The 18,844-nt window shown below is 46.3% G+C and overlaps 1 protein-coding gene and 1 long non-coding RNA gene across 4 annotated transcripts in view; one reads left to right on the forward strand and one right to left on the reverse strand.

Moving 5' to 3' along the window:
* The window catches only part of spata20 (spermatogenesis associated 20), a 763,436-nt gene that overhangs the window by 645,405 nt on the left and 99,187 nt on the right, over positions 1–18,844 (forward strand). The window lies entirely within an intron of this gene.
* Positions 8,516–18,844, reverse strand: part of LOC140395372 (uncharacterized) — a 203,994-nt gene continuing 193,665 nt past the window's right edge. Inside the window, exons 3-5 of the long non-coding RNA XR_011936167.1 lie at positions 15,666–15,840; positions 11,344–11,428; positions 8,516–8,617 (exon numbers count right to left, since the gene is read on the reverse strand). This is a non-coding gene — a long non-coding RNA (uncharacterized lncRNA). The remainder of the gene's footprint in view (positions 8,618–11,343; positions 11,429–15,665; positions 15,841–18,844) is intronic.

Raw genomic sequence — 18,844 nt, forward strand, 5'->3', positions numbered from 1 at the left:
GTTGGCTATTCTAAAGGAAATTCCCTACCCCTGCTCACCTTATTTTGGTTGAGGAAGGGGACGTTAGACCTGCCTTTCACCAGTCATTTTGGAGCACTCTGCTGCACTTTAAGGCACCTAGGTAGTTTCTTACATCAAGTGTACAGCATAGAAACAGCCCAACTGTTCAGTGCCAGTTTTTATGCTCTATGAGAACCTAGCGAGCTCAGGAGGAGAGCCAATATCTGCAAAGCATCTCTTGTGTCATGTGCAGATTGTGCAATACTTTCAGTAGCTCTGAATAATGTTTTTGAGGTAACTTTGATTCAAGGGCCATTTTTGATTTTTGAGGTTTTCACTCTGAATGCTGAAGACAGGGGACCGAACTTGTAGCCAATACGAGGTAAATGTAATTGAGTTAAATTATCTGCACAGATAATAGCAGCACCTCAATTTATGAACCTCTCCTACTTCTTCATATATTCCATTTATACTGTTATTCTTTGGATTCACTCCCTTTGGTTACAAGTTGCGGTATAGTTAGAGCTTGTGGAAGTGGCCATGAAAGAACTGCAAAATTTAGCACTGTCCATAGTTTAACATCTTGGAGAATATTGGCTCCCTCAGAACACCAATTACTACCTTAACCCTTGTTCTTTGATTGAGTTGTTTTGACAGTGCAGTATTGATGTTAAAATCCCCTGAGGTTCGCCAGAGTTTTGCCTGCCCTGATGAATGGCATGGACTTTTCATTTGTCTGTTTGATGGAAATAACAGACGAAAATAACAAAGGCAATTTGAAGTTGACAGATGTAACAAGAAAGTGGCAGCAACAAAGCCATTGGCCTTTTGACTGCTGTGTCTGATGCGTTTTTCATTTTCTACAGCAGCAGAAAACTGAAAAGTTTATTTCATTTCCTTTGGTAAATCTTTTATATTCTTGGTTTGGGAAGTGGTGCTGTGTCCATTTGAGTTGCATGGATCAGTTATAGCTGGAGATGCAGAGGACAGCTTACTCTACACTGCAGCGTGAAACCTTTCCAGGATATGTATGGCACAAGTTAGATGGACCGTCTGTAGATCCCGTTTATGGATAGCGCAGGATAACAGAAACAAGGCATGATGATAGTGAATTCTTCTTTTCGAATCGAATACAGGAGGCAAACCTGTCAGGAAATAAAGAGAAGAGGGAACATTCTACACTGAAAATTCTCTGCACTGTATTTTCCTTTATTGGAGAATTAGTGTCATGGAGTTCATGCTCCATTTGAATCCCTTTAACTCCCAAATGAAGTACAACACAGTTGGAAGTTGAGTAAAGCTCCATCAAACACTCCCAGGTCAGGTGGAACATACATAGGAAACATGGGGCATGAACCAGCGGTCTCACCGCCCACGACCAGTACAAAGCCATTGAAACTCCTCTCGCGAGATTTACGAAGCTCGAAACGTCTCACAAGATTCAATAAAATCTCACAAAACGTCGCTATCTGGATCTCGCTCTCGGTGGGCGTGACTCAGATCAGCATATTTAAATGAGACCTCGCCAGCGCACCATTTAGTTCTGGCAGCATGGTGGCACAGTGGTTAGCCTCACAGCACCAGAGACCCAGGTTTGATTCCGGCCTCGGGTGACTGTGTAGAGTTTGCACATTCTCCCAGTGTCTGTGTGGGTTTCGTCCAGGTGCTCCGGTTTTCCTCCCACAGTCCAAAGATATGCAGGTTAGGTCGATTGGATATGCTAAATTCCCCTTGGGAGGGGTTACGGGTATAGGGTGGAGAAATGGGTCTAGGTAGGTTGCTCTTTCATAGGACCTGTGTAGACTTGATGGGCCGATTGGCCTCCTTCTGCACTGCAGGGATTCTGTGTGGTCCACACAAACGTTAATCCAAGCAGTTTATCCAAGTCAGGTTGAGTTCGGATGAGTAGTCTGCTCTCGAGGTGAATCAGTTATTATAATATTTAAAATATGTTGCGGGCTTCAGATTTTACCAGCCATTTGGATTAATGGCTGTGGGCTGGATTTCCCAAAGCTTGGAAGGCATGTTTGCTGAAAAAAGAGGCAAACAGCCAGATTCAGAAGTAATTGCTTTTCCAGTACTGCTTGTGGGCCAGGAGGAGCCTGATGCCCAGGGTAACCTACTAATATCTGCCTCCCTTGCCACTTGCCGTAACAGCCGTCCCGAACAGGCGCCGGAATGTGGCGACTAGGGGCTTTTCACAGCAACTTCATTTGAAGCCTACTTGTGACAATAAGCGATTTTCATTTCATTTCATTTTTTTCATTATCCAGACTTGCCCCTCACTACAATAGTGCACATCCACCCCATGATCTCTTCCACCTCCAATCCCCACATGATATACCCCCATTTAATTTCTCTATCCAACCCATTATCTCTGTCCTCATTGATCTCTGTCCTTCTGATTTCACCATACTATGATCCCTGCTCAGCCAGAAATCTGATTCTCCCTCCCCCTCCATGGTCCCTGTCCGCCGCCTTGTACAACAGCATTCATGTCCAGTAGCCTGCACCGACCCTCTGAAAGAACACGCTACCCAGGCCTACTCCCCCACATCTTTGGACACTAGGGGGCAATTTTAGCATGGCCAATCCACCAAACTTGCACATCTTTGGACTGTGGGAGGAAACCGGAGCACCCGGAGGAAACCCACGAGGAGAAAGTGCAAACTCCACTGTCACACAAGGCCGGAATTGAACCTGGGTCCCTGGCGCTGTGAGACAGCAGTGCTAATCACTGTGCCACTGTGCTACCCTTCTTGGTTTAGAGGAGTCGTGCCAAAATGAATGGTGCCTTTGCCATCTGAGCCAAAGCAAAGAGTTAGCTGCCATGTGCTTTCAAACCTCCCCTATCTTTAGAACCAGATTGGAGCCTGTTTTTACATCCAGTGACAGCAAAATTTCTGAAACTGTACACAGGCTTTATCTACACTACAAAGCCAAGTAAAGGAGAGCTCCCCTTAGTGCTTTATCTGTTGTAGCAGCATGCCTGAGTCTGTTAGCACTGACATTGGTTGTTTAGACCAAATCCTTCGGAACAAAAGACTGAAGAAAAGACTGGGCAATGAACTGGCAGTAATAGAGGAATGACAATTGTGTGCCCTAGGGAGGGCTTTACGTCAGGAAAACAGATCGTCATAAACGTTCTATTAATATCATACTCCATGTACCTGCAGAATAACTGATACAGTTCATTGTGACACTGAAACAAACACTAATATTACCATAATAAAACAGGTCAGACATCAGGAAATATTAAAAACCAGCCTACGATATTAAAAACATAAATCTCAACTTTATTTTTAAAAATTCACATATATATATAAATGAAACATTCTGTATGCTCAAATATATCTGTTTAATTACCCCAACCTCCTCTCCCCTGTTAAAGAGAAGGTTTATTTTGTTCCTTCATCATTACTGATTAATTAAAATTTCTGAAATTCTCATTGTTGAAGTACCTTCATCAAATGGACTGCATTGGTTTGAGAAGAACATCCAAACAGTCTGCTCAAGGGAAACTTAAGGTGGATGATAGACTTCTCAAACGGCATCTTCCAGACCCACAGTCACTACCATCTAGAAGGACAAGGGCAGGTGGACATGGGGCACAGTGGTTAGCACTGCTGCCTCACAGCACCGAGGACCCGGGTTCGATCCTGGCCCCAGGTCACTGTCTGTGTGGAGTTTGCACATTATCCCCGTGTCTGCATGGGTCTCACCCCCACAACCCAAAAAGATGTGCAGGTGCAGGGTGGGTGAATTGGCCACGCTAAATTGCCCCATAATTCGAAAAAAAGAATTGGGTACTCTAATTTTTTTTGAAAAGGACTTGGGCAGCAGAGACATGGGAACTGTGATGGATTGTGAAATTTCAGATATATTGCATTGTAGGTATTTGGTGCACTGAGGGTTAAAAGCCTGGGTTAGAGTGTGTTTGCTGCAGTCATTTGTTTTTAAATAAATCCAAATTTAAAAGGTTGGGAGTCAGGGGTGCAATTAAAGCACTCTTAAAAAAGCTTGGGGCTAATGGAACATTGCCGTGATTGAGGGGATTCCCTGTGAAACTAGCTGGGAAACAGCTTCTGAAGACAAACAGCCAGAGTTTCTGTAAAGCAGTATCAAGAGATCTCTTTCTCAAAGAACATCTCTGTCAAGCAAGTATTCCTATATGGCATTGGTAGTTACAGTGGATTGAGAGCTGAGATGGTTTTGTTGTTTAAGTGGGAATAAAGATCGCAATTAAGGGTTTTGTATTCACTGTGTTGAATAGTGTTGTTTCAGGGTAATTGTAAATTGTAAATACTATGGGCTGGATTCTCCGTTGCCTGACGGCGAAAATGGGAACGGCGATCGGGTGGAGAATAACTCACAATGCCAAAATCTCAGCAGGTGCCGGTTTGGCGCCGAATCGCGATGCTCCGCCCCGTCCAAATCGGCATTATTGCGATGAGCGTCATGCGCAGTTTCGACCGTGTTCGCATCTCATTATTGGGCCCACCCACGATGCTCCGTTTCTGATGGACCGCGTTCCCGATGGCGCAGGCCACATGTGGTCTCAATGGTCGTGAATTCTCCGGTGCCGGTTTACGGGCGAGGGCGGGGAGAGAGAGAGGGCGTACGGACAGCGTCCAGCACCGGCATACATGGCCAACATTCGTTCCGCGGGCCAGGAGCCTTCCGCCGGGGCTGGGTGGAGTAGTGGGGGGTGGCCGGGCTGTGGGGTCGGGGTGGGCGGGCATGCAATCCAGCGCAACCGCCGCCATTTTTTCGAGCGCGTTCGGTGCATGTGTGGGGGGTGTGGGTGTACTCACGGCTGTAGCTTGTCAGCCCTGCGCGTGTCCAGCACAGACCTGGCAATTCTCCCACTGTTTTCCACGTATTCTGCGGGTGTTTCACGCAGTGTGGTGCTAGCCCCTCGCCAGTACTGGAATCCCCCAGCCCAGACCAGACCATCCTCACACCCACCTCACAGAGCACCGAGGCGGGTAACTTTGTGCACAGGTGTTTAATGTGAACAAATATATACAGGTTTGTGGCCAAGTCCCGAACACTATGCCCTGCACCCGTGCCAACCTAACTGGTGTCCACCTTTCTGGCACTACGTCTCAATGGGTCCCCAGACAGTACATCATGAAGGCAGCCGGCTGCGATTCCGGCCCTGTGATCTGGGCCCCCTTTCGCAGCCGTCTTCTGGGCCGACCAGACCTGGATGGGGCCCGGCTGCTGCTCGGGTATCCCAGGTAGCATGTTGCGGCCCTGTTCTGCTTGCTGCCCATGTGATGTGGCACCAGAGACAGGAGGGGAGAGTCCAAGGTACTGTGGTGTTCCGGCACCTCCCCTGTAGGAGTCACCGGCACGGGCCCAAAACCTCCCTCACGATGTCCGATGGCCCCCAGTCTATTCCATAGGATGGGGGTGTGAGCGGGGAGAACCTCTGAGGCTCCCCCACATCTGCCGCTGCCAGTCCTGGAGGACCGCTCTCATCTCGACTAGGGTCTTCATGCTCATATCCATGGAGCACAGGGAGGGGACTACCTCCTCCTGGGACTGCGCCACATTACACAGTGACTGTGCCACCACCTTCTGAGTCTGTGCCACATCAGCCAGTTACTGTGCCATCTCCCTCTAAGACTGGGCCAACTCCCCCTGGGCGGGATTCTCCGACCCCCTGCCAGGTCGGGGGGGCCGCGTGAATCCCGTCCCGTCGCTCCGACGCCGTCTGCCGAATTCTCCGGCGCCGGTTTTCCGGCGAGGGCGGGAATCACGCCGCTCACGCCATGCTGGTCGGGGGCCGTTGGCAGCGGCCCCCCTGGCAATTCTCCGGGCCCCGATGGGCCGAGCGGCCACCTGTTTTCGGCCAGTCCCGCCGGCGTGAAATAGACATGGTCCATCCCGGTGGGACCTGGCTTGGAGGGCGGCTTGCGGTGTCCGGGGGGCGGGGGGGGGGGGGGGGCCCGGGAGGGGCCCCCACGGTGACCTGGCCCGCGATTGGGGCCCACCGATCTACGGGCGGGCCTGTGCCGTGGGGGCACTATTTCCCCCCGCACCGGCCTCTGTAAGGCTCCGCCATGGCCGGCGTGGAGAGGAAACCCCCTGCGCATGTGCCAGAACACGCCGGCAGTCCTGTGCATGCGCCAACTCACGCCGGCCCTTCGGCGCCATTTGGCGCGGCGCCAACCCCTCCTGAGCCGGCCTAGCCCCTGGAAGTGCGGAGGATCCCGCAACTTCGAGGCGGCCCGACGCCGGAGTGGTCTGCGCTCTTGCCGCCGGTACGGGCCGCTCCGCCAAATGCGGGAGAATCCCTCCCTCTGTGTCTGTGCCACGTCGGCCAGAATCTGGGCAATGCCGCCGACGCCCACAGCCATTGCCCGCTGTGACTGGGCCATGCTCTGGAGCGCCGCTGCAATGTCCAGGTGACTCTGGTACATGGCTACTGTGATCGGGCTGCCCTCTCCTGGGCCTCGGCCACCGCCTACATGATTGCCCCAGGCCTTGGACATGTTGACCCATGGCCGGAATCTTAGCTCCCAAGTCCTCCAACGTGGACATCGTTCCTGTGATGTTGGCCTGCGTGGCACACCTAGTTGGCACCACCTCCTGCTCCTGCACGTGTTGGACTTCTCTAACTGCACCTGCAGGTGCTGAATGCTCGCTGATAACCCCTCATGTAGTCCCTGGCTGTGCGATTGCATCTCCACAATCGATGAGGCCATCAGTTCCAGAAGTCCAAAATCCATTTGGATAGCAGCTAGTTCCTGGGGTCGGCCCGACCTCTGATGGTCTGTCCGTCGTCCCCTCAGGTGTTCCTACCGCCACCTGCTGTACCAGAGCATATGTGTGGTGCGCACCAGATATTGCTCCAGAAGCCTCTTCAATAAAGCGCCCAAATAAGGTGGGTGTCTCTGGTATGGTGGAGGGTGTTGGACACAGCTGTGATGGGAAGTCGCCTCTTCCCCAGATTCGAGCTCAGGGGTATCACGGGATGCAGGTCAATGGCTCCCTTTCGTGTCGCTGCTCGAATCCTGGGGTTGGGGTCGGGAGACACCAGAGGGCCCACCTCATCACCAGCAGCTCCCACAAGACAAGACGCATGATTGTATCGCAGCCCGGATGGTGTGCAGGATTGGGAGTGCTGGGGTGTGTGGGGGCAGGGGAGGAGTGGAGGCGGTGGCGAGAAGGGTGTGTTGGTGGTGGAGCGAGGTTCTGGGGTGGTGGTTGGTTTGGGTGTGGTGGTGGGGGACATGCCATGGGGAACAGCAACTCAGCGGGGTCTCACTACCTCGCCCGATGCTGACGTCCGCCTGGCGACTGCCCTTTCTTTGGGTCCTCTGACCACGTCCAGTGCCCCATGTCTTGCTGCGGTGAGGGGCCGCATGTCCGGAGTCCCCCCCGCCAGTCTTCTCCCTCTCTCGGCGGTTGTGTGAGGCTTTCTCCTGGGGGAGAGGGGGCAGGGGGGAACAGAAAACACAGTGTGAGACAGTCCGAATCATACAACCCAGGAGGTGGGTATCTGGTGGCTTCAGTGGCCAGGGCACCCAGCCATGATGGCCGGTTTAGGTGCAGGGGGGGGTTCGACTGCACCCCTGGTGAGGGGAGGGGGCGGTTACAGGTGTGGGACAGGGGCTGGTGCCAGGGGCACAGTGCTGCCTATTCACCCTGGCCACCCTGAGAAGTTCATCCATTTTATTTTCGCACTGCTGGGCAGTCCTTGCGGTGTTTCCCATGGCGCTGACAACCTTTGCCACCTGCATCGAGGCCCGCGAACGGCGATGGCTGGCAGCCTCTTTCCCACTCCGGGGTACAGGGTCGCCCACTTCTCCAACACAGCATCCAGTTCAGCATCTGTAAACCTTGGTACCTCTGGTCTTACTGCTATCTTGTTGGCTGGGATGAACGTGTGTGGCATTCTGGTGTTGAGTTTTGGAGCTCAGTTTTGATCTGTTTCTGAACAGACTAGCAGTTTCTCTCAAAGAGGTTTATTTGAAAAGATTTTGACTGTGAACAGAAAAGCAGCGTCTGAAAAGGCTGGCAGGTTAAACAGTAGTTTGACACAGGCAAGAATCTGCGATGTGGTTCCTGAAAGATCTATCCAAGACATCTCTTTACAGCAAGTATTCCTGGGTTGGCTAACTGTCTTTAAAAGTGGATTTTGACCGGAAATGGGTTTTGCCTTGAGTGGAGATAAAAGACAGCAGTTAAGATTTAGTGATTCATTGTCATTGTTTTGATTGTCTTTGTATTGTTTAGCTTGTAATTGTAAGCTATTTCTTTATGATGTTTATGTTAGGAATAAAGGTTGTTTTAATATACCATATCCCTATTTGTGTGTCAAATCTCTCCTGGAGCAAAGTATCCTTTCCTCACAGTCTGACAAGTTAAATAAAATATTGGGTTTCTGTTCAGTATCCTAGCAACTGTTGGGGTCTGGTCCGGAATCATAATACTGTTCCTTCATTATCGCTGGGTCAAAATCCTGAAACTCCCTCACTAACAGCACTGTAGATGTACTTACACCACAAGGACCTCAGTCATTCGAGAAGGCAGCTCAACACCACCTTTTGCAGGACAATTAGGAATGGACAATAAATGCTGGCAAGCCAACAACACCCACATCCTGTAAATGAATAAACATTTTTATTTTAAAGATGGCAATCTTTCCAACAACACATGTATCTTAAGAATGAATTTTTCAATAAAAGGTGACCTTGTGTCAGCGTGGGAGCCACCTCTAAATCATCTCACTTTATTTACTCTGTTAAATGAAGCAACCGACAAATGCATGAGAGCAACAGTAATGGCTTGTGAGAACAGTGTGCACAATGGAAATGGGAGACAGTCCTGCTCTTTGCAACCCACCTCAAACTTAGCCTGTGACCAATCTAAAAAGGATTAGGGACTGAAATACTCTGTTATAAAAATGGATTGGCGACAAAGAGCTGCATTGATTTGACCATGTTCTACCAGTTCATTATTTTCTATCTCTTCATTTTTTGAGTCTGCTGTGATCACAGAATTATACAGCGCAGAAGGAGTCCATTCGGCCCATCATGTCTCCACCGGCTCTCCAAAAGAGCAATTCACTTAGCGCCATTCTGCTGCCTTCTCCCTGTAACCCCACACATTCCTCCCGTTCAGATAATAGTCTAATTTCCTTTTGAATATTTCGATTGAACCTTCCTCCACCACATTCTCAGGCAATGCATTCCAGATCTTAACCATTCACTGCATGAAAACGGTTTCTCTCATTTGTATAATTTGTATGAAGCACTATTTAAGAAGGAGGGGAGTTTAAAACCATGGAATACATAATTAAGCATTCTAAAAGTAACTCTGTATGTCTTAAGTAAATAAGGCCTGGATTCATACTGATGAGATTCATTAGAAGACTATGAGAATCCTATATTTGCTGTATTTGAGAATAAGGTTATCGATTGTCAACTTTTTGCCATCTTGAACTGGTGTGAAAGGATATTGGAGTGGAACGAAATAATCCAATTATTATGGTCCATGTTGGGGTCAACCACATAGAGAAGATTAGACAATAAGTCCTGTTTAGAGTGTACTAAGGAGATAAATATTAAAAAAAGAAAACGACAAGGGTTATAATCTCTGGATTCTTACCTGAACCCTGTGTAAATTGGTGTTGAGGTAAGCAGATTGGTATTGTTGTGACCAGGTGAGGTGGAGTGAACTGGCATCCCTTTAATCAGCTCCCTCGATTTGTCACAACAAAGATTTTAAATATATATATTTTCTTACAAATGCCTTTTTGAATCTAAATATAATTTTTTAATAAGGAGCTGATGTTATGGACTAGGGTTTAAAGAACCCCAAACTGTATCATGGAGTTCACCTGACTCACAACTTTTAATAGATTGTGGTATGGGGAGCTCACGGCCCACTCTACAGGTGTGGTACAGCAGAAATGGAAAAGTATTTTTTAAAGCAAAACAATGTTTATTCTGTGAACTCAAGTTAATCTTTTTAAAACATACAGTGAACATCTTAGCAACCATCAATTCAAAATAACCCCCAAAGAATACAACACTAAATAGTCCCTAAGCTGTCCTTTTAACATCCAGAAGACTTTTAAAAAAACTTTAAACAGAAGCGCATCAGGTTAAAGTCACTACTGAGAGCAGTTATTAGTTTTAAATCACCAAAGGATCGATTTACAGTTTTTAGATTACAGAGTGAGAGATTCATACACCTTCTGGCTGTGACTGCAGCTATCCAGCTCTGAAAACGAAACTAAAACACACCCTGCAGCAAACAGCCTAAAACGAAAGTAAAAAGCTGACAGACAGCCCAGCTCCACCCACACTCTCACATCACTGGTAAACACCCCTTGCTTAAAGGTACATTTCTTTAACACCCATTTCTTAAAGGTACTCTCACATGACTGATCAAAACAGGTTTTCTTCAGTTTAAGAAAGAGTAACTAATTACTCAACCCAAGAAAACTAATAAAGGTGCGATGGCACACATGCACACATTTATTTTAAGAATTCATAACTCACACACAACAACATAATGCCCTTTCTCCAGTGCAAATGGGGTCTGTTTGAACTCAGCATTGAGTTCAAATGGCAACCCTGAATTTGAATTCCCTCACGTGTGATTCATGTCCTGCCCCATTCCCCCTACTAGTGAAAATAGGACCTGCCAGAAACAGGATCAAGACTTCCAGTACTAGGTCCTGCCCACCATTTTTAAAGGTCCCCAGAGGCTCCATGACTAGACCAAGCTCTTGCTCAGAGACACCTGGGAAATCATTACTCATTATTTAAAAACAGATATTCAAAATGATCCTCAAGGACCGACATAACAAAGTTAATAATTATTTGTCGCTGTTAAATTTTTATTAAATGTCACAATTTGCAGATGGTGCTCTGAAGACCTTTGGGTGAATTTAATTGCTGTATCTCTGCACCATTGAGCATTGGCAATAAGCAGACCTTATTTGAAGTGATGTTTCTATCATGATGGACCTCATTCCAAACTTATTCTGTGCACTTGCTGAAAAATTAGTACTTTTGAAATAAAAAAAATTGCACAGTTTTGATCTCCAGAACAGTATAAATATCTTCACCTATAAAAATGCAAATAAGAGTGAAATTAAAATAAGTAAAATAAAGTGCATATGAAGGAAGAATAGAAAGGGAATCGAGAAGTAGGACAAATGGCTGAACAATTTTTAAGTGAAAAATTAAGTGTTTTCACAGCTCAGGCAATTTAAGTTGTCCCTGTGCTATTGATGTCACAGTGCAAGTAGCAAACAAATGACACCAACCAACCTTTACGGACATGTGGTGTTCAAAAAGAAAATAAATAACTTACATTTGTGTAGCACCTTTCTCATCCAAGGATATTCCAAAGCATTTGTCAGCCAATTAAGTATTTTGAAGTGCAGTCACTATTGTCACTGTAGAAACAGTAGCAGCAGATTTATACACAGAAAGGTCATGTGAACTTCAATAACTTAATAACTAGTTAATGTTTTTAATGATGCTAATTGAGAGATAATTGTTGACCAGCACAGCAGACAGAAATCCACAAATGTTCTTCAAAATTGTGTCATTGTGAGAGAGCAGACATAGTGCAGCACTCCTTCAGTAATGCACCTCTCAGCCCTCAAGCAGTACTTTAAAAGCATTTACTGGATGGATCCATTCCAAAGGCCCAGGATATCCATTAACATTGGTTAAATCAGGAATCCTGTTAAAGTGGCAGGATTCTGCCTCAATAAAAGGTTTCCACAATCGATTTGCTTCCTGAGAGCAGAATGATCACCCATCCTTCAATCATCAGACTCACTGATTAAGAGTGCTTTTAAAAAATTAATTTACATGATGTGGGCTTCGTTGGTTAGGCGAGCATTTATTGCCCAATCCTAGTTGCCCTTCAGAAGGTCGTCAGTTACCATTTGGAACCGCTGCCGCCCTGGAGGTGTAAGTACACCCACTGTGCTATTATGGAGGGAGTTCCAGGATATTGCCGCAGATACAGTGAAGGAACGGTCATATATTTAATAATAATAATCTTTATTGTCACAAGTAGGCTTACACTAACACTACAATGAAGTTACTGTGAAAATACCCCAGTCGCCACATTCCGGCGCCTGTTCGGGTACACGGAGGGAGAATTCAGAACAAAGAAAAGTACAGTAAGACGTCTTACAACACCAGGTTAAAGTCCAACAAGTTTGTTTCGATGTCACGAGCTTTCGGAGCGCTGCTCCTTCCTCAGGTGAATGAAGAGGTATGTTCCAGATACACATAAAGAGACAGATTCAAAGATACCAGACAATGTTTGGAATGCGAGCATTAGCAGGTGATCAAATCTTAATCTGTAAAGATTTAATCACCTGCTAATGCTCGCATTCCAAGCATTGTCTGGCATCTTTGAATCTGTCTATATTTGTGTTTCTGGAACATACCTCTTCATTCACCTGAGGAAGGAGCAGCACTCCGAAAGCTAGTGACATCGAAACAAACCTGTTGGAGTTTAACCTGGTGTTGTAAGACTGTGCTCACCCCAGTCCAACGCCGGCATCTCCACATCAAAGAAAAGTACAGCACAGGAACAGGCCCTTCAGCCCTCCAAGCCTGTGCCGACCATGCTGCTCGTCTAAACTAAAATCTTCTGCATTTCCGGGGTCCGTATCCCTCTATTCCCATCCTATTCATGTATTTGTCAAGATGTCCCTTAAACGTCACTGTCGTCCCTGCTTTCACCACCTCCTCCGGTAGCGAGTTCCAGCACCCACTAGCCTCTGTGTAACAAATTTGCCTCATACATCTCCTCTAAACCTTAAACCTATGCCCCCGAGTAATTGACCCCTCTACCCTGGGAAAAAGCCTCTGACTATCCACTCTGTCTGTGCCCCTCATACTTTGGTAGACCTCTATCACGTCGCCCCTCAACCTCTGTCGTTCCAGTGAGAACAAACCGAGTTTATTCAACCTCTCCTCATAACTAATGCCCTCCATACCAGGCAACTTCCTGGTAAATCTCTTCTGCACCCTCTCTAAAGCCTCTACATCCTTCTGGTAGTATGGCGACCAGAATTGAGCACTATACTCCAAGTGTAGCCTAACTAAGGTTCTATACAGCTGCAACATGACTTGCCAATTTTTATACTCAATGCCCTGGCCAATGAAGGCAAGCATGTCATATGCCTTCTTGACTACCTTCTCCACGTGTGCTGCCCCTTTCAGTGACCTGTGGACCTGTACACCTAGATTTCTCTGACTGTCAATACTCTTGAGGGTTCTACCACTCACTGTATATTCCCTACCTGCATTAGACCTTCCAAAATACATTACCTCACATTTATCCGGATTAAACTCCATCTGCCATCTCTCCGCCCATGTCTCCAAACAATCTAAATCCTGCTGTATCCTCTGACAGCCCTCATCACTATCTGCAATTCCACCAACCTTTGTGTCGTCTGCAAACTTACTAATCAGACCAGTTACATTTTCCTCCAAATCATTTATTTATACTACGAACAGCAAAGGTCCCAGCACTGATCCCTGCGGACACCACTCGTCACAGCCCTCCAATCAGAAAAGCACCCTTCCATTGCTACTCTCTGCTTTCTATGACCTAGCCAGTTCTGTATCCATCTTGCCAGCTCACCCCTGATCCCGTGTGACTTCACCTTTTGTACCAGTCTGCCATGAGGGACCTTTTCAAAGGCCTTACTGAAGTCCGTATAGACAACATCCACTGCCCTACCTGCATCATTCATCTTTGTGACCTCCTCGAAAAACTCTATCAAGTTAGTGAGACACGATTTCCCTTTCACAAAACCGTGCTGCCCTTTCGCTAATACGTCCACTTGCCTCCAAATGGGAGTAGATCCTGTTTCGAAGAAGCCTGTAGTTCCCTGGATTATCCTTGCTACCCTTCTTAAACAAAGGAACAACATTGACAACACAGTCCTCCGGGACATCACCTGAAAACAGTGAGGATCCAAAGATTTCAGTCAAGGCCTCAGCAATTTCCTCTCTAGCCTCCTTCAGTATTCTGGGGTAGATCCCATCAGGCCCTGGGGACTTATCTACCTTAATATTTTTCAAGGCGCCCAACACCTCGTCTTTTTGGATCTCAATGTGACCCAGGCTATCTACATACCCTACTCCAGACTCAACATCCACCAATTCCTTCTCTTTGGCGAATACTGATGCAAAGTATTCATTTAGTACCTCATCCATTTCCTCTGGCTCCACACATAGATTCCCTTGCCTATCCTTCAGTGGGCCAACCCTTTCCCTGGCTACCCTCTTGCTTTTTATGTATGTGTAAAAAGCCTTGGGATTTTCCTTAACCCTATTTGCCAATGACTTTTCGTGACCCCCTTTAGCCCTCCTAATTCCTTGCTTAAGCTCCTTCCTACTTTCCTTATATTCCACACAGGCTTCGTCTGTTCTCAGCCTTCTAGCCCTGACAAATGCCTCCTTTTTCTTTTTGACGAGGCCTAAAATATCTCTCATTATCCAAGTTTCCCAAAATTTGCCGTATTTATCCTTCTTCCGCTCAGGAACATGTCCTGAATTCCTTTCAACTGACATTTGAAAGTCTCCCACATGTCAGATGTTGATTTACCCTCAAACACCCACCCCCAATCTAGGTTCTTCAGTTCCTGCCTAATATTGTTATAATTAGCCTTCCCCCAATTTAGCACATTCATCCTAGGACAACCCTTATCCTTGTCCACCAGCACTTTAAAACTTACTGAATTGTGGTCACTGTTCCCGAAATGCTCCCCTACTGAAACTTCTACCACCTGGCCGGGCTCATTCCCCAATACCAGGTCCAGTATAGCCCCTTCCCTAGTTGGACTATCTACATATTGTTTTAAGAAGCCCTCCTGGATGCTCCTTCCAAACTCTACCCCGTCCATGCCCCAGCACTAAGTGAGTCCCAGTCAATATTGGTGAAGTATCCCACCACAACAACCCTGTTTCTTTTACCCCTTTCCAAAATCTGTCTACCTATTTGCTCCTCTATCTCCCGCTGGCTGTTGGGTGGCCTGTAGTAAACCCCCAACATTGTGACTGCACCCTTCTTATTCCTGATCTACACCCATATAACCTCGCTGCCCTCTGAGGTGTCCTCCCGCAGTACAGCTGTGATATTCTCCCTAACCAGTAGCGCAACTCCTCCACCCCTTTTACATCCCCGTCTATCCCGCCTGAAACATCAAAATCCTGCAACGTTTACCTGCCAACCCTGTTTTCCCCTGATAGGCTATTCCCCCCCAACAGTATCCAAAGCGGTATACCTGTTCGAGAAGGGGACAACCACAGGGGATTCCTTCACTGACTGCCTGCCCCTTCTGGTAGTCACCCATCTCTCTGCCTGCACCTTGGGTGTGACCACATCTCTATAACTCCTATCTATGATGCTTTCCGCCACCTGCATGCTCCTAAGTGCACCCAATTGCTGCTCCAACCGAACCACACGGTCTGTGAGGAGCCTCTCAGGAGACACGGTTGGTGTCTCTCACTGACATGAGTGTAATGCCTACACTGCCACAAACTATGTACGCCTTCTCGGTAAATCCTGATCTCACTGGGACTTTTGAATGGAAGATCCTGTATTAAGATCGTTGCAGGCACCAGCAAAATATTGCGAAAATGAAAAATATTTGCCTTTTTTTCTGCAGTATAACTCTGATCATAATGGTGTGACACGTGAAGGCAATGATCCTTGTGTTTGATGGGTGAGCTGTGAGAAACCACTTATTCAGCCACATCACTTCAACTTTGCATGGCAGCATCTCAGATCGAGGTGTATGAAGTACTTAATGGCATAGAAAAAGCAAACCTGGAACAAATAAAGCAGGGCGTCAGAGCAAGAGAGCACAGATTCAGGGCTGTGAAGGGAAGACATATCACAGACATTGCCAAGTATTTCTTCAAATAGATGTTGTTCAACAGCTGATGTGTTGTTAGAAAAATAACAGAAGCTGAGGCACTCGATTCATTTATGAAACCGTGAGATGTGGTAAATCGAAGACTGTAGGGTTGAGATCAGAAACTGTATCCTGTAAGGTTAGCTTTGCAATTATAAACAATGGAAAATCATACAAATCCAGACACAGTTACCTCCATGTCCAAATTCCAGACATGCTCCTGCAGTGCACCGCCCTGCACCAAGAGTGCAAAAACCACAGGTTACTCATGTAGGTTTATAATGTCTACATCTTTCAGTTTAAGAGCTAAGGAGTATGAACAAGCTTATTTGAAATCTAGCCACACAATACCTAATTCCCGACAGGTTGGTCCCCCAACTTGAGGTTATTACCTTTAATAAAATCATGTACATATTGGAAAAGAAGCAAATGAGCATAAACAGGGTCTCAGAGTTGAAAGGGCCTGCCCCCGTGCTCCTGGCCTACAATTCTGAGATCTGCTGCATTTTGTCTGATAGAATGCTTGTGCCCATATTTACCTTCCTATCATTAAACCCAGATTTCATGCAGAGACATCCTAGTGAACACCTGGCTCAATGGTGCAGAGTTTCCCCCAGGTTGGCTCAATTTTCTTTGTGCACCCCTTATCTATAGGAGCAAGGAAGTTCTTTGGGTGACATAAAAGTGAACATACCAGCAAAATTAGCGGACAGCAAACGATGCTTCCATATCTTAGTACACTCGCTGGTCAATAGCCAAATATTCATCAGGGTGATATCTTTTCCATTTCCATAAATTACACTGTTACAACTAATTTTGAATGATGCTGGCTGGCAAAATTAACACTGTCCTCAAATATTATGCCTGTGGATTATTCTCACTCACTCGCACTGCAACATCAGTTAATTTGCTGCATGCACATGTGTTAGGTAGGAGACTGAGGTAGTTCAGCACAGCCAGCATTTTCAATTCCCTTTGCTTTGAATAGCATGCTAGGGATACCCAATGTCACTTCATGGTTGCATTTGATTATGTGCAAAGAGTCATCAACTCTGCCACTCGAACCCCCAAAACACCCTGGTGTCAGTAAGTGATTTTCCATTTTGAATGCTGCCAATAAGGTTTTTTGGGAAATGCTGAGGAAGTTTTTAAAGTCCAACTGGACATCACCCAATTACTCCTTCTGTAGTCTTTTCTCTTATTCGCAGCATTTTCCAATAGTTTGGGACTTGGTCTTTCACGCGAGCTTCTCAATCGTAAAACACCAATGTTGTGTCCCAGTGCTAAATGCTCTTCCTTCATTGTGCAATGTGTCTCCGTGCCACATTATATGCCATAATAAAGTCACTGATGCAACGGGAGACATGTTCAAAGGGGTATGGGTCAATCCATCAGTACTAAAGTGCAGTGACTATAATTCTGACTGTGACATTGTGCAAAATGTTCAGAATATAAAGGGTTAATGCCATATCATAATTAACCACTAGATGGAGCTAGATGCAGAACTATATAACACACTGACTCACAGGCTTCTGGGAGAGAGGGCTGGAGAGAGTGCAGAGGAGTGGTCCATAGAGTGTAGAGTACAGTTATAGATAGAGTGTAGAGACTAGTGTTAGGAGACTGTAGATTGTAGATTACTAGATTATTGTTTACCAAAGGAGTAAGTGGTCGAACTTCAATAAGTAGTGTAAATAAAAGTTAGCTTTGTTAATGAACTTAGCTTCTGTGGTCTTTGTGAACACTACAACATTGATCCTGATAAAAGAATCACAAAGAACACCACACTAACCTCTTCCCCATTCGAACATGGCTCCCTGTTGGGATAGATTTTATTACTGTTACATATTGTCCCACCGATAATTGGAGCAGTGTCTGATATTGTTTAGTAACTCTGGTGTGCCCTGATTTTTCAGTTATGTTTAGTTAATCGTCTGTCTGTTTGTATATGTTTCTCCTGCCTACCTGTGTTATGCATCCCATGTCTGGAGTCACAGGAGCATAGAAATTTACAGTGCTGACGATGGCCATTCAGTCCGCCGTGCCTCTTTGAAACAGAAGCTGTGCTTAGGCCCATATTCCTGCTTTTTGACCGTCAAGTTGTGAGTTCCTCATTCTCAGGTACCTGTCCAACTCGCTTTCAAAATTATTTATGGAAGCAGCTTCCACCACTTTTTCAGGCAGAGTATTCCAGATTCCAGCAACTGAGGAAAGAAAATCCTCAGAAAGAAATTCCATCCTTTAAAGATGGAAAATTATAGGCCAATTAGCCTGACCTCGGTTGTTGGCAAGATTCTAGAATCCATTGTTAAGGATGAGATTTCTAAATTCTTGGAAGTGCAGGGTCGGATTAGGACAAGTCAGCATGGATTTAGTAAGGGGAGGTCGTGCCTGACAAACCTGTTAGAGTTCTTTGAAGAGATAACAAATAGGTTAGACCAAGGAGAGCCAATGGATGTTATCTATCTTGACTTCCAAAAGGCCTTTGATAAGGTGCCTCACGGGAGACTGCTGAGTAAAGTAAGGGCCCATGGTATTCGAGGCAAGGTACTAACATGGATTGACGATTGGCTGTCAGGCAGAAGGCAGAGAGTTGGGATAAAAGGTTCTTTTTCGGAATGCCAACCGGTGACGAGTGGTGTCCCGCAGGGTTCAGTGTTGGGACCACAGCTGTTCTCTTTATATATTAACGATCTAGATAACGGGACTGAGGGCATTCTGGCTAAATTTGCCGATGATACGAAGATAGGTGGAGGGGCAGGTAGTATGGAGGAGGTGGGGAGGCTTCAGAAAGATTTAGACAGTTTAGGAGAGTGGTCCAAGAAATGGCTGATGAAATTCAACATGGGCAAGTGCGAGGTCTTGCACTTTGGAAAAAAGAATAGAGGCGTGGACTATTTTCTAAACGGTGACAAA

The sequence above is a fragment of the Scyliorhinus torazame genome, chromosome 18 (assembly GCF_047496885.1).
Source record: "Scyliorhinus torazame isolate Kashiwa2021f chromosome 18, sScyTor2.1, whole genome shotgun sequence".
NCBI lineage: Eukaryota > Metazoa > Chordata > Chondrichthyes > Carcharhiniformes > Scyliorhinidae > Scyliorhinus > Scyliorhinus torazame.